Below are 23,105 nucleotides of genomic sequence, written 5' to 3' on the forward strand. Positions count from 1 at the left end.
CCCACATATTCATTTGGTCTGAAACCTTCAAATGTCAGGTGCCTGGAGAGCTCATTTAATGAAAGGGTTATTTCTGCCAACCAGTCAGTACTTGATTTTTTTTCACCAGAAGTTATGAATATTATTTATGTTTGTAGAAGACAGGGGCATCCTGCCATTGTTGTTTACTTGTGGGTTTGGACAAGTTTCCTCCTTTCCAGAAAGCAAGTTTTCCATAAAAGCAATTTTGCAATAGTCCTACGCATTTTTTTGTTGTTGTTGTTGTTACCTTGGGGCAAAAAGATTTTCATGACATTGAAATCATTTTCATTTAAAACAGGAACTCAGATGAACCTATGCCTTATTGAAAATACAAAGGGAGGGAGGAAGGATGGAGGGAGAGAGAGAGAGAGAGAGAGAGGCAGTAAGGTATCCTTGGTTAACTTTTTAGTTATTTAAAAGTAGCTTGTTGAAGATTGAATATTTCTATGTTTCACTAGAGCCTTTAAATATAAAAGAGATATGAGACTATATCTGACACCATCAGGCATATTATATTAAAATTTATGAACAACTTCATCAAAAACCACTTTCCCTCTCCTGCATAGAGACAGATTTGTTCTGACATAAACGTTACATGGCTGGTTGCAGCCTCAGATTAATGCGAAGACCCTGGCGATTCCTTTTAGACGTTATTTTATGAAATAATACCTGTCAGCTGCTGCCTGATCCTAGAAAAGGGGGCAGGTTTTCCAGGTCATCTTGCCATCTGTCAGCTAAAGCTCATCTGTCCCTCCACATTACCACCTGATCTGTGCTAACAGGCCTCACGGGGAGGCCTGCTTCATTGGCCCAGTGGGAACCAGGGAAAGAGACTGCACGAGGACATCACCTGTGATGCTGAGATTTAATTATCGCTGAAGTGATGAAGATGTGCATGGAGATTGCAACGCTTTTGAATAAATTCATGGAGCAGAATATGTTCTGCCCCACTCTCTGCTTCCCCCTCCCTTCAGGTTCTCCCTCTTTACCCCCCACTCTCAGCCAAGTGTGCTTACTATTCCAACAAAAGCTTTGAGATCACCTCATAGAATTTGTATTTGCAAGTACACGGGTAGAAAAGCCAGGCACACACACACACGAGCACACAAGTAAATATGCCCCCCAAAGTATCAACCTAAAGAGGAAGAACAAATTGTGTACTTGGAAGAAAATTTGCCTCCGCCTTTTATAGCAACCCTGGCTATTTTCTGCCAAAGTTCCTTGTTATCAAATTTTAAAGCCATATTGATTGTTGCTAGCTTGAAAATCAGATTTCATTGTGGGGTCAGCTTTTGACCTAGGGTTTTACTCAGTCTGTGCTGACACCAGTGCAGAGTTACCTGGGGTCTCCTGTGGAGAGTTAATGCAAGAGTTCGCAGTGGAGCTGGAAGTGGGGTCAAATATGAGAGGTAGAGAAGAGCTTAGAAAGCCCCCAAAACCCCAGTGACTGTAGGCTCCCTTGTGCTCGCTAAATCAATACCCCGTTCAAAAGTTATTACAGGCCCAGGCCTCTTTGCCTTCAAAGCTGTTTGGGCAGTATGTGGCATTAATTCTCTCCTGTACAAAAATGTAGTTGATAATCACCTGGCTGAGAAAAGGATTTGGGGCTGGAACAGTAGATTTCCTCACAGATTACAGAATAAAACCTAGTTTCTTGGGATAACTCAGGATAATTAACTGGAATGAAATGTGTTACCCTCGTTGATTTATGCCCGTGTGATACCTTTGTTAGATGCGACCACAGAGAAACATTTATGCCATTATGTGAGGCGAGATCTGATTTCTACCCTTGTTAAAACATGCTATGCAGCACAATACTGATTTTTATTTCCTTGGTTTTGGGGAGCTTGCCTTCAGTCTGGAGGCCAATTATTAAGCAAGCACTGAACTCAATTGACTCCTAATTATAAAGTTACAAAAGAAAATCATACCCCACAACCAGTCCCCTTTCCTTCCACCTTGTGCACACGATCTCGTGGCCCTCAGCCACCCTTGACCATGGCTGTCAGAGGTTCCCTGCACAGCTTTCAGAGCAGGACATCCCTTTTCTGCAGAAGGGAGATTTGGAACAGCCAAAGAAGAAGACCCAAGGGCTTTTCTAGCACAATAGTAAACTGAAATTGTGTATTTCCTTTTTCTTTTTAAGGGAAATCATGAGCAAGCATTGCCTTAATTCACATTTCAACAATAATTACTACAGATTCAAGACATTTATCAAGTTGTCACTGGAACCTGGGAAAGCTTAATCTTGTGGTACTTCAGGTCACAAACAAGAACATGTTACTAGAAACTAACACAGGCTACCTAAGAGATTCCTGGGGCAGGGGGAGGGGGCAGGGGGTGGTAATAGAGGTACATTTTCTTGGAAAAACAAAAAGGTAACAGAAATGAATTAGGTAACAAAGGTCCACAGAAACTCTAAGGGTCTAACTGGTCAGTTTCCAAAGTAACTCCTATTCATTACGTTCTGCAGCTCTTGTGAGAACTTGTGAGGAAAGTGCCTACAGCCACGATACCTTACAAAATAGTTTTATTCTCTGAGATCATGTGGCTTTTAAGTAGCTGCCATTTCCAAATAATTGTGAAGAAATGTTAAAGATAAGCATATAATATGATTAGATAACACATACATATTTTAAAACTATATATTGAAATTAGGTTTCATGGAGGAATTGTTAATCATTGTGTATTTTGTCAACAGATGTTTTCTTGGTAGAAGATTTAAAATAGTATACATACTATTAATTGTCAAGTCCCACCTGTGAGGTATGAGTATATCCCCCTAATGTATACCTTATAGCTCTCTGTGAGAGTTATATGTGTTTGCTACTTACAGAAGACAAATGAGATTTGTTCTGGATAACTTTGGACAGAGTGGTTGTTTCAACAGCTTGAAGTAATGCTATGAAATCCGCAATGAAGTGAGATGGATGAGGTATTAAAGGAGCATAAACAGAAAGCTAATGAACATGCTGAGAGTTTTTATTGTTTTGGTTTGGGGGAGTGTAAGAAAAATTGTGTATAGCACGCTTGGCTCCATAGTATGATTTTGACCTCTGGGTGACCAGTCTAGTTTTCAACAAAAGTCATTACCTTTGGAGAATTATTCAGTAATCAGTAAGAAAATACCTTTTTTTAAAAAAAAATAACTCATTGTGGATGTGTATCTCAAGGCAAAAATCTGGACAGATAAATATTCTTAAAGGCTCAACTCTTGCTTCAAATGTAGAGAATATGTTAAATACATATATGGAAGAAGAAGGAGAAGGAGAAAAGGAGGAGGAAGAGGACAAAGAAAATGGAGTTTTTCTTGATACGCAGTAACTTTCTTACATGCTATACAAAATGAATTACTTTCTTCCAAAGAACTTATTTAAAGTATGCTTCATTCTAAAGGCCTCTGGTCCTGTTTTTCAGTTTTGGATTTGTGAAATTAAATAAGAATTGGAACTTGATAGCCCAAAACATCTAGACAATAAACATCAGCCTCCTATCTCTTTTATCCAGATTATATGATTTGTATTATTATAAATTGTATAATCCAGGGGCTGACATTTTCAATAGTGCATTTTATGAAATGCACTATAAGTGCATTTATTGGTACTTATATCACAAATAATAATTTATCCACTAGATAATATTACTAAGTATAATGCAATGTATCCATAATTATCTTTTCAAAAAACTCTTCAGATAATTTACAAGAAATCTTACGTTACTACTGAATTGGTACTTAAGAAATACAAAGTGATATTTGGAGGAAGGCTGTTAAAGGAGGTATCTTTCACAAACTGTCTTCCCAGTTGCAATGTAATTGAAGCAGAATCACTTCACATTACTATTACTGTAAAGCCAGTGTGACTTTAGGAAGAACAAGCCACCAAACATTGTTTCTCAATAACTTTTGTCATATTGGCATTCTTATGTGCCAATAAGTGGACTCCAACAGGACCATATCCAACCCGCTTCTCTGTCTTAGGAAGACAGCAAAAATTATCAAATGCTTTTTCAAAAAAAAAAAACCCACCTCTTCTCTAAAGCAAGGCTATTAATTATTGATGCATATATACAGTGATCACTAAATGAGCACACAATACATACAATGACAACTTAATTAGAGTTTTCAAATGGACTTCTTTGCTCATCCATTGTGACAAACACTTAACTTCCCTGCAACTTTGCTACAACCTCATTACCATTTTGCATAAACTAATAGACTCTTAGAGATGAAAGCAGCTATAAATATGCTAGTTGGTAAAGCATGGGGAGATGTCCAAGGTGACTCAAGAACCAGTGACAGCTAAAACAAGAACACAGGTGGCAAGTGGCTCTTTTTCTTATTAGAAAGTTTGAAAAAAATGAAAATATTGCAAAGCGCACACTTTACGCTGTAATTATGGTCACATGGAAAGGAAATGACATGATAACCAGAATACTAGTTTGCAGTACAAACGTAGTTCTAGGGGAACCTCAACTCTGTATTATGTACACCTTATGCCCTCCGTGGGTCATTCGGATGGTACTTTTAACAATGATAAAAAGAAAATATTTCAATCTCCAATATTCTAAATAGTAGCTTTATTAACTAGTGCTATCTTTTACTGACTGAAAACAACAGAAATGAAAGGTGTTTCCAAGGAGATGGAAGGTACATTTTGGGAGTAGGCATCTTTTTTCATCCTAGTTGAGTACTTATAAAGACAAGGAATTATCCAGTGCACTTGGGTGTGAATTTTACTTTACATTTTGAAATGCATATTATACTTAGAGCTAATGAAACTGGAAAAGTCCTAGATCATATAGTAAAATATATTTTCAAAGAGCAATAAGATAGTTTACTGATCAATAGGTTTCCTTGCTACACATTGTGACAAGATGAAGGTAAGGTATTCCGGGACTCCAGCCTGTATCCTATCTTCAAGAAAACATTTGAAACTAGTCAAAAATCACCCTGCAGAGAAGGTAGAGAGACGACAGGAAGACACTGAGAGCAAGAAAGATGCTGTGCTTTGCCTGAAAGATACTGGGTCACTGACCACCAGAGATTGGCAACAAAACATAGCAAAAATTGAAAATACTTAGAACATGTAATGTGAAGAATGAAATATTATTTAAAATAGCATATTTGCTGATGTTAATAGTGCTTATAATTTGTTGAGGAAAGTCATAAACTGTATAAGAATATCAAAAAGGGATTAAGTTAGACTACAGAAAAGACAAGTTGATGAAAAGATGGTATTCCAGCTTGATCGTGAAGAACCAAGTAGGTATTCAACAGAGAAGGAGGCAAAGGATTTCAAGACTGATTACTTAGTCAATGCATATTTTTGAACTTATGTTCTAACACTAACCCAGAACTAAGAACTTAGTGGAGAAAAAAATAGTTTCTGAGTTTTCCTGAGTACATGTTGTTTATGACTGAAGTTGAAAGAAGGATATTAGGTAAGTAATTAAATATTCCTACATTTGTAAAGAGAAAAATACAATATACAATGGAAACACACTGATAGTTTTCTACAAAAGATTTTTTTCTATATTAAAAGAAAGGACATAATTAGTGCTGGTTTGACTTTAGCAGTATCTATTCTAGAGGATAAAAAAAGACTTTGTCTATGGAAGGTATTAAATTAGGAAAGGGAAACTAGACATACAAAATAAAAGAAAAAGACTTAAGAGTACAGAGAAAAAGTGCATCTCATTCAAAGGCCTTCTGGCAGGAGAGGGTATCTTGAGGGATCAAAAGAGAAGTGGAAAGAAGGGAATAAAATGAGGAAATCAGAGTGTGGTAAGGTATAAGGCTGCTGAGGTAGGCAGAAGCCAGGTAATGTGGGTCCATATCACCTGTGCTAAATATACCTCACTATTATCTAAGAGCAGTGAGATACCATTGATAGTTTTAAACAGCAGAGATAAGTCAAGGTAGTCCTGCAGTGCCAGTGTATACTGGCAGATGAACACAGTTCTAGTTAAAATCTGCATTAGAACACAAAAACTTCTGGGAATACATGCACCTCATTCATATTGTATTAATTAATTAATGTTGTAGAGATATTGGACATCATCACTACAGCTTAGACACTGTCAGCTTCTGACTAATTTTGTTCCTTAAAATTCTACCATAAAGCAAGTATTCTTCACTGATGATCTCATTAAAACTGAAGTGAAGCCAGGTGTGGCTGCCCAAATTTGTAATCCCAGCTAGTCAGAATGCAGAGATCAGGAAGTTTAAGGTTCAAGACCAACCCAGACAAAAAGTTATTAAAACTCTCCTTCTCAACCAATTAAAACTGAGTGTGATGGCACATGCCTATCTTATCTCCCCAGCTACTCAGGAGGCTATAAGTAGGAGGATTATTGTTTGAGGCCTGCCCTGGGCAAAAAAAAAAAAAAAAATGACATCATGCCTGAAAAATAACCAAAGCAAAAAGGGCTGGTGACATGGCTCAACTGGCATAGAGTTCCTGAGTAGCAAGTGCAAGGTCTTAAGTTCAAACCCCAGGAAAAGAAGTGAAATGATATTTCATATTTAGTTTCCATTTTGCTGAGGCTCTTTACTCAGCTATGTTTAAGAACAACCAAAAAAACCTGAACTATGACATGATAACTGTTTCTGTGCTTCCAGAAAGTTTTCCCATTTTATCAGACTGAAAACATTATAAATATCATCAAAGCTCATGAGCCAGCCCATACACCATTCTCTGAGCAGTAACTTTAAATAACACAGAGAGTATGAGCTGGCATTCAGCATCATCTTCATTGGTTTTCATAAGTGGTGAGTACCCCACTCAAGTGGGCCACAGTGACTGTAGTAACTACTTGTTTAATGATGCTATGACAAACCACATAGAGAATCTGATCTGATGAAAGGAGCCTACTGTTCTGGGAGCTTTTTTGTTTCTTTTTGTTTGTTTGTTTGTTTAGAATAAGCCCCATGTGAACACTCTAAGGTTAAAAGGACTTAAGCAGTTTCTCTTTAATAACCCTGACATCTCCAGTTTCCTGAATGGTTTCATGAGCTTTGTCCTAAGGGATACTATCTTGGAATATAACCTGTCTATTAGGATATTTCATGCTTTTCTATGTGTGCATCATTGACCAGTGGTTACAGCACATTCAGTCAAAAAAAAAAAAAAGAAGCATCTCAATACCCAACATCCCAGAGTACACTGAACTGCACTGACTAAGTAAGTGATTATAATAGTTTTATGGTTGTAGCCCATTGAAGCTCTTAAAAGTTATTTATATGAATTATCTCTTGATTTCTCACATTTAACAATAGAGACAATGAGACGAAGTGATACTTCATGAATCATCTGAAGTTAGAGATAGAAGTGGGAGTATTCCTAAAATGTCCTTGCCATTTCCTGAAGATAGGGTTCTTGTCCTTCACTTTATTTTCAATTTTTCAATGTTGTACAGAGTAAAAGGCCAACAGGCTCCTTTTTGCCAGTTCAAGTACAATCTATGTCAGAAGTGAAGTAGATACAGATTCTTATCAAGAGAAGACAAGTAGGGCTCTGATAACATGAATCTCTGAACATAGTTTGGACAGCTATCTCATGTCCTTGAATGAAGTATTTGTGAAGAGCACTGTTTTAGGTGGACACTGATGATATATAAAAATAATGATGGTGTGGATATATACAGTAAGTTGTATAAATACATATTTTCAACTTAGTTTCATAACTAGATAAATATTACTTTGATTTCTAGTCATTTAACTGGGACACTTTTAAATAGTTTTTAAATTATTAATTAAAATTTGCTAAATTCCACAAATTCCAAATAAATAGAAGATATGAAAATTACTAATATGTTAAAGACACAGTGATTCTATAACTATACTGATGAGTAACAAATAGTAAAGAAGAAATACAATGTATGACCCTAAAATGTTTTACTTATATCTTTTCATTTTTACTTATCATTTTTCTCCCTGATAGCAAATTGTGACAAAATTAAGAGGGCTAGGAAACCTAATACTTTAAGCAAACCAGACTCTAGGATATGTTATATCCAGTATGAAACAGGATGTCATCATAATTGTAAATTTCCACTAATTTGAAATTTCCCTACCATTCAAGCCTATCTTCATTTGGAATATAGAATTCCTTTTCACTTATCTGAAATGTGTATAGATAGACCTATATCTTCAATTAATTGATTATAAAAATTCTCAAAAAAGGAAAGTGATAGATTATTTTTCTGTCCCACTGGGTGAAATCTAAAAGTTGGGGATGGGTGATCATTGTTAACTCCTTTCTGAATTGCAATGATTCTGCCTTTGTAAAATTTCACAATTGTATGAAAAGTCCTGCATGCATGAGTCATCTGTATTTTATCCTTCCACACTGCAAATGTAAAAGCAAGAATCAGATTTCGTATTCCTCAGCCTGAGCAGTTAGGCTCCAAGGTAAACATAAGAGACGCTGGTAAAGGTGATTATGTTTTGTGATTTGTGCAAAGTTAATGTACTACCTCACTTATGGGTTAAATGTCATTTCCCATAACCTCTGAGAAAATTGGGCTTTCAATGAATTTTGCTACCATTCCCATTGCTTTAAACTCAGCAGCCTGGCGATGGTCTCCGAAGCTTTCAGTTCTAAGCTTTTGTAGTTGCTAACTCGGCTTGTTGTAAATGCATCCAACCTGTATTTCCATCTGCGGTGTTGTTGACTTTCTCCAGGAAACACCAAGGCACACTCAGTTCAGAGGCACAGATGACTGGGTTAAGAGCTTCCTCCAAGCATAATGCTCTATATGATTGAATGTAAACGACCAATTCTGATCATCAATTCACACAGTGGAATGGAAATAAAAGTTGCCGAATGATCCTGAATTTTCTGGTTCGTAAACAAATAGAAAATAGCAAACCTAATATATTGAGTTTTATGTGCAGTTTGGCCACAAACAAACTTTCTTTTCCCCTTTGCAACATTTAATGAGAAGCATCCCTCTCGCTGCACTTCCATTTTGGATTTAAACTTCCCTATCTCAAACAATCAATTGCTTATAACAAATTGAAAAATACTGAAATGTTTTTGAAATGGTTTCTGGCATCTAATTACATGAGATTTTTGACCTGGCTAGACAGATAATGTTAGCACAGCTTCAATACTAAACAAGTCTGAACATGTGTGCTCTTGACTTTTATTAAACTCCTACTGAAGAAACAGATTAATTGGAGGCTGATTCACTAGTGAACAGGCGTTAAAGACAGAAGGACCTTCTCACATTTTGTTCTGTTATCCTGGCTTATGGCATCTCAGGTTGGCAAGGAGATCCCAACTGTAGTGTTTTGAAATATAACTGAAAGAAATTGTAGAATCACAGGTGCAAAAAAAATGCAAACCACTTATAAAACGTTGATCAGATTTCTTCCTTTTTCTCTTGCCAAATGGCCACCTGACACTTTATGGACTCAGGTACTTCCCAGATAACATGTTACATAATGATAATACTAGGTGGGTGCCGACTATGGAGGCCTACAGCTGTCATAATTACTCCTTACATCATTATTACTTTTTTCATCCTTTAGATAAAATTTTTAAAAGGAGATGGGTCCAAGCTGTGAGTACACCATTGCAGATAATGTCAAAGTATATTAAGATGAAGGAAAATGCCCTTCTTGGCAACTTTACTTCTATCTATAAAAGTGGAATTTTATTCCCTGATGTTTCCTGTGCTATTTAATGGTTTACATCCTATAAGATAAGCAAAATAGTAATAATAACAATAATAATAACACAGGCACTAGGAACAACATTGCTGATGAGTTGGAGAAAGGCCCTGTAATATATTTGTAGAGAACATCTTGGTTTATAGGATTTTCCCATGTATTATCTCTTTCCTAGTGTCTCTGTGAAATAGGTGTCACCAGATTTTTATAGCTGAGAACATTGCCTCTTAACAGGGCTAAGAGACTTCCTAACACAGCAGATCAAGAAAGCTAGGCAAGCAGAACACCAACCCAGACCATTTGACTCTGGGTCTTTCTGGTGTCTTTTAAGGAATGTGCCCCCTGGAAAGCCCCTCAGTCCTTTAGGTCTAACTATTTTTCACTATCACAAGAGCACTGGTAGAAAGAAGTTCTTTAAGTCTTTCTTCCGGCTCAAAATATGATTGTGACATTGGATTGCAAATCACTAGAACTATAGAAACAAGTAATAGACTAGTCAACAAATACCTGTTGCTCCTTGACTCTAGGCAAGTGTGATTTACTCCAGCTCTCAAAGTGAGGTGGTGGGTCACACACTTGCATGTAGCTCCTGTCACTTGGTGGTTCTGTGAGCTGGTTTCTTCTTGATAAAGATTCACGAGTATCATTATTTTTCTTTGTGTAAATACTTTTGTGAAAGTCATTAACATGAATATTGAGATGAGTGTCTCAGTGTAAGGATTTCAGTGTTACATTTTTTTAAGTTCCGACTGTTAGAAATCAAATATTACTATGGAAATTTGGGTGAATTACATAATTCATCATATTTCAAGGAGTTTCAGTCAGCACAATGAAAGACTACAATAAATTGGTTGAAAATGAAAGGTGGGAAATTTAGGTAGTAGGTCTCTGGTTTGTACCTCAGTTTACTTTATTTGTAAATAGAATAAAATCCATTTACTTTAAAAACACAAGGAATTATTAGCTTTTACTTCTTTGCTTAGCTAGACCCATTATCTTTCTACCAAACTTTGGAGGCAGTACAAACACTATATTTATACTTTAATCAAGTGCCCTGAGATCACCTGATGTATTATTAGCTATCATGTCAAAATATTCAACAACCATGCGCCTTGTCATATCAACTCACTTCAAACAAAAATGCACATGCATTCAGTAGGGCTGTAATCCCAGAATTCTGGAGTTAGCAGCAAGAGGATCATGAGTTCGAAGCCAGCCTATACTGCATAGTGATACCTGTCTCAAAAAGCAAAAATAATACCAACAAAATGTACAGTTGAAATCCAGTTGAAATGAGCCCACAACAATATAAGAATAACTAAACACTAAGTGAGGCTCTTACTTTCAGTAGATATTGTCAAAAATATTAGGGCTGACTGGCCTTACTTTCTGTCTTTAACAAATGGACTCGTTATCTCTTTTTATCTAGATTCTATGCTGGATGGCAAATAGTTAATGTGAAATACTATAGAGAGAACTGTAAGATATTGTTTAGTCTAGACTATCGATAGAGGAGTCTTAGGGTAGACTTTTCTGGGTGCTTTGCAACAGCTAAGTGGAGACTTTCTGATTTTTTACTGCATTTCAATGTAGAAGGAAAGTCCAAGAACTGAGTGAACTTTTTCATATCTCAACATTCCAAGCCTGGTAAAACCGTTCCGCTAGCTAAATGATGTTATAAATAACAAGATTAGTTTCTTCTAAAATTACCAGTGCCAGGTGCATTCCATTTCTCATGTCATATAATATTCTGTTACCAGCATTCACAGTTTAAAAGATTTGAAGAATGTGTAGACTAAAGAAAGAGAGAGAGAGAAGATATTTAAATGTGGCAACTGTATTTACATAACCTGCATAGGATATCAAAGAGTAGAATTGATTTTCTTTCTTTTTTAGTCTTATCTTTGTTCTGCTCAGGTAGGGTAGGATGGCTAGAGATGAAGATACATACTTATGAATTAGGTATTGTCTCCAACATAAACAAATACAAAGATTTAAATAGATAAATCAGTTGCAAAAACAAATGCTATTGTATTTTGTTAGTTGTACTTTTCATGCATGAAATCTCAGCACTCAAGATGTCCCCATAAAATCTTTCCCTCAACCTTTATTTTAAAGTATTTGAAAGGACATCATTCCATGTGGGACTATTACATACAGCCACTGATTCAACAGTAACTGAGAACTTATGTACAAAACATTCTTTACATATTGACAAATATTTCTAAAAAATGAATTGGTATTTTTTGTTGTTGAGTGTTTCATGAGTGACCTTTACCTCTGTAGACATATGCAGTTTTCAGTTTTTTGGGTGAGACTTTCAAAATATTTTTTTAGAGTGTTCAATGTTAGCAGTGACATTTTTACAGTGATTTCAGAGCCTTGTAGTTTAGAATATTCTATTTTCTTTATTTCTAATTACTTATACCACCCCCGTTTTAAATCCTGTGCAGATGTAATTGACAGTGATGATATACAATATGTATGAAATGAGCTTTTCCCTATCGGTGGTGTGTGTCATGCAAGACTCCATTGCAATATTTACAGTTAAACTAAACTTTTTAGAACGAGCAAAATTGCATTTGTTTTGCAGATTTACTCATCATTAAATGTGAAACATTTCACATTTGTCTTTTTGAGTAATTGGCTTTTTAAAATGATAAGGTGCTCTGAACACTTGTTATGTGGATAGGTCTGACGTTGTATCCCAGAAATCCATATGCCATACAGACAGAACAGAAGAAAGATATTCACAAGCATGTCACAGATTGGACTAAAGCAAGCCAAAAACCCAAGTGCCATGGCATTAACAATAGCACCAGATTTACTGTCACGATCACAATCTGTGCTGCATCACAGACAGAAGGAGAACTTTTGATAGGTAACACCTCAGTGTTTTTTTAATCTTTTTGGCAAATTATCATTTATCATTATATTTTTGCCTGCCATATAATATTATTACAATCATATAAAAATGCAGGATAAATTTAATAGGCCCCAACAAAAGGACTGGCTTATTAGAGAGGCCATGTAGGATGAAAGAGAGACAGGGTGAGAGAGAGACAGATATTCTGTTGTTTTATTACAGATCAAACTGAAGTTGGAAAAATAGAAAACAGCTAAGGTACTAGTGAGGATTTTAGCTTCTTTTGAGTTCACAAAAGGAAATGGCTTATCAGTGACAGAGAAAACAAAAGAATTACCACTTTTGGGAACTTGAAAACTCGGATGTTTCTAAAATATGTGCTTCCCCAGGATAAAAACTCACAGCTAATTTTGTTTTCCAAATTGGAAAGGGGGTGAGTGAGAATATTTTAAGTTACAAAATCGCCCGATCCATTATGGTCTCTGTGCACTTCCCATGATGTAGACATGAAGAGATCACAATTCACAGGATGCCCACAATAGATACTAAACAAATTACAAAATCACAGCTTGAGGCAGAGCCTCATGTTGGGCTGGTTGAAGGAAAAAAACTCTAGAAACACTGCACAGAACTTCCTGACATTAAAAAGAGAAACATCAGCAGATTATTTTTCTTAATTGAAGCTATTTTGGGTCCTCAATGAAAATATTCTTTTGTCTATCACTTAAGTGTCTATCTGGCTAACAGAAATTTGAGGAGGACAGCCTTCATGGGTAAGTTTTTTTCTCATAGGAGAACGTCTCCTAAGGTGATCCAACTTTTGTTAACATAATTACAAATATTAAATCTAGTTTCTCAAAAATTTAAAAGGACCCTTGAAAAACCATAAAAAATGAATTAACAAGATGTGACACTATTCATGCATACCCAGCAGAAACAATGGTATGTTAGACCATTAAGTAAATTTTAACCTGATGGGCTGAAATGAGGAAATCTGATAACTGAAATAAATGTAGGTATCTTCTAAAGTAAATAAGTCATATTATTTTTGTCCTTTTAGAGTTATTTTTCTCCATAAAATTATTATTCCTTAATCTTGAAATCAGTAATACTGAAGGTTGCTGGTCTTGGGACAATTTGGAAACCTAGGACGACTCTTATCTTTTAACATTCAACTTGCCAAAGTCAGTCTTCCTCAAAACTCTGAGAATTGCTTCTTGTTGGCCACTTCTGGTTCACATGCCTCAGTCTCACTTTCATGAGACTTAATATATTTCTTCTAATTTTCAAGCTCTGTCAATTCAATTTTAACTTATTCATCACTAACTCACAGGTAGATTATTATGAGTATTGCAAAGAAGTGTGTGACAGTTATTGCTTTTAAAACCACGTATGCTGTTACTAAGCAAGAAACAAAAAGAAAATGACTTGGTATAAACATAATAATTATATTTCATGAACTGTTTTAAAAATTGCATAATACATAATTATGAGGAAAGTATGCTCAGAAATGGGAGAAATTTATTGAGTGAGATACCAAAACAAACCAGCAAAGGAAAACTTGTGTTTCAGAATGTATCGAGGGAAGTTTTGTGTGGGTGTGGATGTGTGTTCCCACACACGTGCACAAGCATGTGTAACTTCAAATGCAATTTTATCAACTTTTATAAAATAATTGCTTCCTAAAATCATCCATTCACTTTTATTGTTGAATTTCTACTATGACCACACAAAGCCAACATAAATAGCACATAATTTTTCACCATAGAAAAACTAGCCATGCAAAACTCACTTGAGAGCTACAAAATAAGGATAATATAAATATAGTACTGGGATGTGAAGGCTTAAAAAATTTTTTTAAAAACCCAGGAAACCTGTATTACAAGACTTATTCAGGCAACGGTACATTGACATTTCTCCAATAAAACTAAGAATCATCGGAATCTCAATCCTTTTATGGTTTTAGAATTGTTGAGAAACATTTTTATTAAATAGTCAAAGTATCAAAGAAGGGGGCCCAGAATAAACATGATGAAAAAACCTTGGAATGAATAACTAGAAGAGGGGATATACTGATGCGTCTGAACATTCAAGGACAAAGGAAACATGAATGATTATATACTTAGGGCAGACAAGATGCAGAAAAAAGCACAGCATTGTAGAATAAGAATTGATGAAGAGGATGATGGTGACACTGGTAGAATATGAAAAACTGAAGATAGCACATTTTAGGAAAGAGCTTTTTCAGGGCACCTGTGGCTCATGCCTGTAATCTTAGCTACTCAGGAGGCATAGAGACCAGGATTATCATGGCTTGAAGGCAGCCAGGGCAAATAGTTTGTGAGACCCTATCTTGAAAAAAACCAACACAATAAAGGGCTGGTGGAGTGGCTCAAGGTATAGGCCCTAAATTCAAACCCCAGTACCCCTCCCAAAAAAAGAAAGAGGTTTTAATTGAAGAAATGAAATTTGATTTGAGACCCTAAGAGAGGTGTAGAATATAAGGATATTAACAGAAAGATAAAAACTAGAATTATAGACAAAATTTTGGTGAGTTACTTCATCTAATAGAAAAATTGTATTAATTTCAAGCATACCTTTATCACCTAAAGCATAATGTACTCCTAATTTTGCAATAAATGTCTAATAATGCATATGTGACACATTGATGTTTCATTTAAATAGTCTTTATTCAGCTTAAATAAGATATAAACTATGAAATCATAATTGATTTATTCATTCATCACTTAGTTCATCTATTGATTGAGTCAAGATTTTTAGAATGCTCTCCCTCCTGTCCATGGAAATAGGGAGAGAAATTCTGGGTTAGTCTACCTAAGGATGTAGGGTTTTTGTTTCTTTGATTACTACAATATAGTAGGATTAATATTTTATTCAATTGAACATTTTGTTTAAATCTCTCTAATATTCCCTCCAAGAACTTTGTTCTCATTATTCTTTTGAAATAGTGTGTTTTCCTTTACATTGTCATCATACTTGTTCTACTTCTTGGTAGTTTAGTGCTTTAATTTCTGAAATAATTTTTGTTGTAACAATTCTTCTCTTGAGGTATGAAATTATTTTTGTATATTTGATAAATTATCTTTAATATTTCTTCTGCTGTGGATTTTTTTTCTGACTTCTGAGGTTTTGTTTCTATCTTTGTTTTCCTACTCTTTTCAGGAGTGAGAACCAGAGTTGTGTTGGCATGTTCTCTGCCAGGGTCCATCTTAGTATGGCTTAGGGTTATGATGCACATGGTAGAACGCTGTTTAGCAAGTGCAAGGCCATGAGTTCAAACCCCAGTACTGCCAAATAAATGAAGAAAGGAAAGAAGGAAGGAAGGAAGGAAGGAAGGAAGGAAGGAAGGAAGGAAGGGAGGGAGGGAGGGAGAAATAAATAATAGTATACAAAAGACTGAATTCAAAAATTCAAAACCAAAGTATTTAATATGAAGAAAGCTGTAGATTTCTCCTCAACAAATATTGTTCTGTTCTTCCTCCCTCTTCTCTCTCTCTCTCTCTCCTCTCTCCTCATTTTATCTACATACTGTATTTGTGTACTTTCCTGTCTCTGCACTTCTGCTTGCAATCATACCTTGCTGAGATCTCTAGACAGATCTGTTTCTTCCAGCTTTTAGGCTACATATATCTAGCCTATTTTTAAGACATGTTATTATCTCTTAAGAATTTTTAATTCCATCTACAATTTGAGATTGGATTCAAGATTACTCAATATTGTTTTTCTTAGACCTTTCCCTCAATAATGCTGCTGACTCTTATTTCAGTTTTGTCATTTCAAGTGGGTTAAAAACACCACAAACATTACATGTGTCTACACATGTGTTCAAATGCCTCTATTATGTTGATAATTGCTAAAAAGAAAAATAAATATTCTCTTTTAATGCAGATGATATTTGTAGCACTTGATTAGAATATATATCTAAAATAATTACATGCTAATTTTCATAAGTTTGAAAACAGAAGACTTAATTAATAGAATAATGAAATGATATTTCTGCCCTTCTGAAAATAAAAATTCATGCTTTTTGGGAAGAAATAGTGGTAGTCTCAGTCAATTCTCTTTATTACTCTGAAGTTTTCGTTCAGTGGGGCATTATGGATAAGACAGAATGACATGTTTTTAAATTTTGATTTGACATAAGTATCCTACATGTATTATACAAAGTATACAATATTTAAATATTGACATTGTCTAATCTTGAGTGTTTGACATAAAAGGCACCTATCTCTGACACTTCCTACTCTTCCAGAATGAAGTAAAAGATGTATCACATGGCTACCAACCCATTAGGGAGCCCCCACATTCTAGAAATAGCTCACTCCGAAGCATCTTTAGCTTCAGAAAGATGTTAGCCTACATAAAGCATGTCTTTGAAGGTACCAGTCTAACACATTGACACGTACATCACACACCCACACCTACCAATGGAAAAACAACAACAACAATAACAACCTCATTAAATTTAATGAGGCAAATGGTGCTATTTTTGATGGGACACTAATGAGAGAATTTTTTTAACCAAATAGAATCTTATTAATTTATGTCAGAAACAGAAGTGGAGACACAGTCATATTCAAAGTGTTAATTCCACCAGGGAATATCTCCAGTGGTCCTCTAACTGGGCTTAACCACATACTTAAAAAACTTATAAAGCTTCAAGTTAGTGCTTTATGATTTAAAATTATTCCTATATCATAGAATAAGCTTCCTGAAGAAGTGTGATTACTCACCTATGTATCCCCATGATAGGGAATAGCACTTTTGACATTATAGGAACTTTCTTCTACTATTGTAAAACAATAAATTTGCATATTTCACTTTTAGAATTTTTAAATAAAACAAACTCAGATGCTGATCATTTAAATCCATTAAAACTCATTCTGAAAACAGTACTGACACACATGTTGAAAAGTAATGAATACAAAACTAAAAATTAATATGTGTAATTTTTTGGTGGCACTGGACTTTGAACTCAGGGCTTCACACTTGCTAGGCAAGCTCTCTACTGCTTGAGTTATACCTCCAAACCTTTTTCCTTTGGTGTTTCCAGAGATAGGATGTTAATTTTTGCCCAGGCTGACCTGAATGATCCACCTATCTTAACTTCCCATGGTCACTGGGATAATAGACATGTACAGCTATGCCCAGCTATTGAGCAAGATGGGGTCATGCTAACTCTCCCCCTCCAGTTGGTCTCAAACCAAGATCCTCCTGATCTCAGTCTCCCAAGTAGCTATGACTGCAGGCATGAGCCCAGTGCACAGCTTTAGAAACACCATTTACATTAAAAGTCATGATGAAATCTCTTATGAAATAGAATATTCTTTATAATGTGGAAATCTACTGTATTTATTGTTTGTTTTGATAAATTTGAAGATTCCTGTGACATTTAATTAACTACTGATGGAAAAGCCTGAAGATGTGGCTCAAGTGGTTGAGCACCTATCTGACAAGCCCTGTGTTTGAACCCCAGACCATCAAAAAAAAGTGCATAATGTAGTCATTGATTGACAGCAGTCTATGATTGTCTACTACACCATGCCTGTTTCCATATCAACATTCCTCATATTCTGCATAGTATACTATTTCAACCTATTGGGTAAAAAATGTGAAAATGTTTGATAATCCAGTGTACAAATATTAAAGCATCTACTTTGTGTTGAGCAGTGATGTATGATGAGAATACATTGTAGCATACAGAATTTAACAACTACATAAAAAATTCTGCTCTCAAGGAGTTTACATTCCAATTTGGAGAGAGTAAAAATAGGCAAAACAAAATAAGTAAAACATACAGCATAATAGATTTTGCTATGGTAACTAGAACGTTAAAGCAAGGAGAGAGGAAAATTAAGTCAGATGACCAGCCAAGGCTTGTGTCAAGGTAACATTTGAGTAAATCTAAAGAAAGTACAGATCAATTAAGGCGAAGGTTAGGTTTTATCGATGATAATGATGTATAAGATCATGATTGCTTCAATCATAGTGATGATGAAAATTAGTAAGAAAGTCTACATTAATTAGAAAATAAAAAAAACTATATAGTTGAAAGATTATGGCATGGTTCATATTTTAAGTATCATTGTCTTTAATTCTGTATTTATTAAACTTAAAATAAAATGTCTAAATGCAAGCATTTAAGGTAATCTTTAACTGTTTGTGTGAAGAAACATAAATTAATCAGTTTCTATCAAAATAACAAAAATTAAAACTTCCCTTTTTTGTGCTAGGAACTTTATCTCTCTATTATAGTTATGTTGATTACTAATTGTTTATGTTATTCCTGTACTATTATTTTTAGATTTATTGACTGTAAGTACTATGTGTATTCATCTTGTCACTCTACAAAATGGTATGTTTTGTTATAACTGTTCAATAAGTTGCTTGTTTCATTAATGAATATTTATTGAGATACTACTATTTTGAGAGATGAAGATACATTTATAATGAAGAATAGTTTCTTGGACTGGTGCAGTTTACGTGTTGGTAAATAATAGTCATTTATCAAGCAAAAGTACATAATATTTCAATTAAAATGTTATCAGAAAAATAAGTCTGGAAAAGAAATAGAATATCATGGCAAGTGGTAAGAGGGGATGTCTTTTGGAAAAATGTCCAGAAGGCCTCTCTGAGGCAGTGATGTTGGCACAGAGTCATGAATAAAAGAAGCATTTTAAGCACAGAGGATTCATGAAAGAGAAAACCCAAGGATCAAAGGCTTTATGTCAACTGCCAGAAGGCTAATGCAGCTGAGTCAGAGCGAGGAGAGAAGGGTGGGAGCAGAGGAACCAACATGACAGGCAATGTCCAGGTCATAGAACCTCAGAGACATGACATAGAGCTTCAATTTCAACCATTCAGATGTTCTGAGGGAAGTAACATCATTCTGTATAATTTTTGTGGTGACAACACTTTACATATCCTCTGAATTTTTCAAGAATACAATGTATCATTATCAAATACACACACTGTGCTATGCAATGGATCTTTCAAAATTATTCCTCCTATCTAACTTTATTCTGTATGCTTTGTTTTGATTAACATCTTCCTTCTTCTGTCTCTCTCATAACCACTACAGGTCCTGATAACCACCATTCTCCTCTACTTCTATGACATTAACTTTAGTTTCTACATATGAGTGAGATCATGCAGTATTTGTCATTATTAATATCTCACTTAACATAATCTCCTCTAGATTCATTTATGTTGTCACAAGGGACAAATTTCCTTCTTTTTAAAAATTGCAGAATATTGCCATATATATATGTATATATATATGTGTGTATACATATATGTATTCTTTATGTGCTCATCTATTGATAGGTTGGTTGATTCTGTATCTTAGTTATTGTCAATAGTGCTGCAATATACATGGGAATGGTATGTTACTGCCACAATACTGATTTCACTTGCTATGGATGGATGTATATCCAACAGTGGTATTGCTCATGATCCTATTAATGTTTTTTAATTATTGCTCTGGCAACTGTGTAATGAAATTGAGTGTAGACATTAAAAATGGAAGCAGGGAGGCCAATTAGGAAGCCCTTTGACATGTACATGAAAGGTTGTTTCTGACTTGGTCTGGAGTAGTAGAAACAAAGGTGATTTGGAATGAACTAGAAATCAATTAAATATGATGGTACAAGAGGAAGTCTCTGAAAACATCTTGTCTGGCTTTTTAATCATATGATTTCAAGTAACTGTATTGATGTGCAAATGTTGATATTTGAATTTTGTCACTGAGTGGTTTGCCAGTTTTAGTAAAAATTCCAGATATTAAAGCAAATATTAAATGGGACCAATCTCAAGGAATTGTTATTGTGAATGTACGTGTCTTATCTTTTCACAGTTTCCATATGTGAACTAATTTTAACTGTTAGCATTAACTGCTAATTTATTACTGCTCCTTTAAGTTAATATCACTTTTTTCTTGGTTCTTTCATAGGATTTTTTTTTAGCTTTTAAGTATTTAATTACAGTGTTATAGAAATGATTTTCTTTATATTTTTCCTCCTTGAGGTTTGTAGGGATTCTTAAATCTGTGGTTTAATGTATTTCAGCAGTGTTAGAAAATTATTAGTCATTTGCTGTAATCAGAGTTTCTTCCCACACTTTCCTTTCTTTCTGGGATTCCAACTATAAATCTCAGATCTTTTCTTGTAGGTTTATTCCCACTTAATTTCAGTTCTCTATGCTTAATCTGCTGTGATATCTATCTTAACCTCTTAATATTTTCAGGCAAAATTTATGTCATTCTATTCATTCCTTACAATTTACTGCTAAAACTTGCAATCATATTTATTATTTTTGAAAATACATAATATATAAAAACTAGATGGTCTAGATTTATTCTGGGTCTATTTCCATCACTTTTTTCTATTTGTTATTAATCTTTTATCTACTTCAAATCTACTTTTTAAATCAAGTGCAGGATTTTTTCGAATGAAAAACTATAGCGGTAACTTCAGAGGATAATATTTTCTCCCAAAGGAATTTATTTTTATTATTTCTGGCCAGCACCTTACACTAGGAGAAGCTCACTTCAACCCAAGCAGAGACTAAGCTGACTCAGGATTGGTTCTGTATGAGTAAACACCAGTGTATTTTTGGTTCACTGTTCTCCTCAGGGCACAATCCTTGTGAGTCTCAACTGAACATCCAGACTCCATCTTGATGAAACTGAACTTCAGTTTTGTTCCTCCAACCCTTTGGGACTGTCATAAACTCTGATATACTTTTCAACCTATCATCCACAAGTACAGAATGCCTCAGGGGAAGAAACAAGACAAATTCTGAGCTCACCTTTCTGGGTATCTATTGCCTTCCAAATCTTGGTTCCAAGATTTCTGTGCCATTTTCTTTCTTCTTTCTTTCTTGGCCTTCAATTGCAGAATGCTCAGAACTTTTGTTTTCACTTTGTTCCCACCTGACTTTAGTTTATTGTTCTTTCAATGTCTTCAAATAGAAGTGTGTGTGTGTGTGTGTGTGTGTGTGTGTGTGTGTGTGTGTGTGTCTGACAGAAAGTTGATCTGGAGATAGTCAATCATTACCTGGAAAAAAATGAAAATTTCATAAAAAAAAAGGTAGGGTACAAAGTGTTTTTATAATAATAGTTATCAAATTAATACATAGATGTAGAAAATAAAATTTAAGTAAATAATAAAGATTTAAAAATTAACATTACAAAACATCAAAATAACCCCAAAGAAAATGTAACAAAGAATTTATTAAACATGAAGGCAGAAAATGATGATGGAGAAAACTCTAAATGAAGACGATTGTATCAATAAAACTGCAGCTTAGCCCTTAAAAAAGAGCAATGATAAAACTGAAAGTATTTAACAACTAAAAAGAGAAAAGAGAAATTTTTAAAATGACTACAAATAAGAGAGAACTTGCATGAAAATTTAAGCAAAAAGTGGTGAATAACTCAGAACATCTATATGATATGGATTCATTTTTTAGGAAAAAATTTAAAGCAACAATGTTAACTCCAGAAATTAAATACCTGAATAGAAAAAATTTGGTAGAAGTCTTTTCAAAAGTACTGAAGTATTTATACCCCAAAAAGCATCAGGAACAAACACTTTTCATAAGTTCATATCACCAATCCAAAGGCCAAGCAATCCTCAATTTGTATGAGCTTCCATATAAATATGAATATGGAAATGTCCAGTTTATTAGAAAGATTGGCATAAACTGAAAACAAATTAAACAAGAATGGTATCAAAAAGGGAATAAAGAGCAGGCCAAACATGATGATGGTTAGATAAAATACTAGCAATCAAATTTTATTAACCAACCGAAATATTTATTTCAAGAGTGCATATATCATCAACATGGAAATCTGTTTTTATAATCTTCATTATCAAACATTAAAGGAGAAAAAACATAGGATCATATCATTCAATTTTTTAAAAAACAAGCTTGATAATATGCTATCTCTGACTTTAAAAGGTAGTATGCAAGCAATAGAAAAAAAACTTCTCTGGCAATAAAAGTGACTGACATATATGAACATAAAAATTACAATCTCTGTTACTAAAATCTTAAATAAGTAAAAAATAAAAGGAACTGGCATATAAAATTTTATATTTGCAAAATGACAAATAGAAAATACCCTTAAATTAATAAGAAAAGAAACATACTAATATATAATTGGAAAAAAATTACACAAAATCAAATAACTTAGACTTTCTAATAAACTTATGGAAAATAATATTTAACTTCACTAAGAGTCAGGGTATTTGTAGCTTTAAGTGGAATATCATTTTCACCCATCCTCTTGATAATTACTAAAAAATTTAACAATGTTCAGTTTTAGAAGGATGTCAGAAAAAACATTTTTATTATTGGTATACTTGCAATTTTAGAGTATAATCAAGCAGAATTTATTAAAATTAATCTGTTATATTGACCCCATTATTCCACTATTAAGAATCTATTATAGGTTAGCACTTATAGAAGTAGATATATGCACAAGGTGCTGGTTGCAGAACTTACTTTTGTAAT

The 23,105-nt window shown here is 34.4% G+C and overlaps 1 protein-coding gene and 1 long non-coding RNA gene across 5 annotated transcripts in view; one reads left to right on the top strand and one right to left on the bottom strand.

The window, feature by feature from the left end:
• Positions 1 to 23,105, top strand: part of Arhgap15 (Rho GTPase activating protein 15) — a 586,717-nt gene that overhangs the window by 243,979 nt on the left and 319,633 nt on the right. The gene's annotated exons all lie outside the window — the stretch shown is intronic.
• LOC141422556 (uncharacterized) overlaps positions 20,996 to 23,105 on the bottom strand; it is a 33,718-nt gene continuing 31,608 nt past the window's right edge. For both annotated transcript variants that reach the window (XR_012447188.1, XR_012447187.1), the window contains 2 exons: positions 22,102 to 22,292; positions 20,996 to 21,643 (listed from right to left, as the gene is read on the bottom strand). This is a non-coding gene — a long non-coding RNA (uncharacterized lncRNA). The remainder of the gene's footprint in view (positions 21,644 to 22,101; positions 22,293 to 23,105) is intronic.

The sequence above is a fragment of the Castor canadensis genome, chromosome 4, assembly GCF_047511655.1.
Source record: "Castor canadensis chromosome 4, mCasCan1.hap1v2, whole genome shotgun sequence".
Classification (NCBI taxonomy): domain Eukaryota; kingdom Metazoa; phylum Chordata; class Mammalia; order Rodentia; family Castoridae; genus Castor; species Castor canadensis.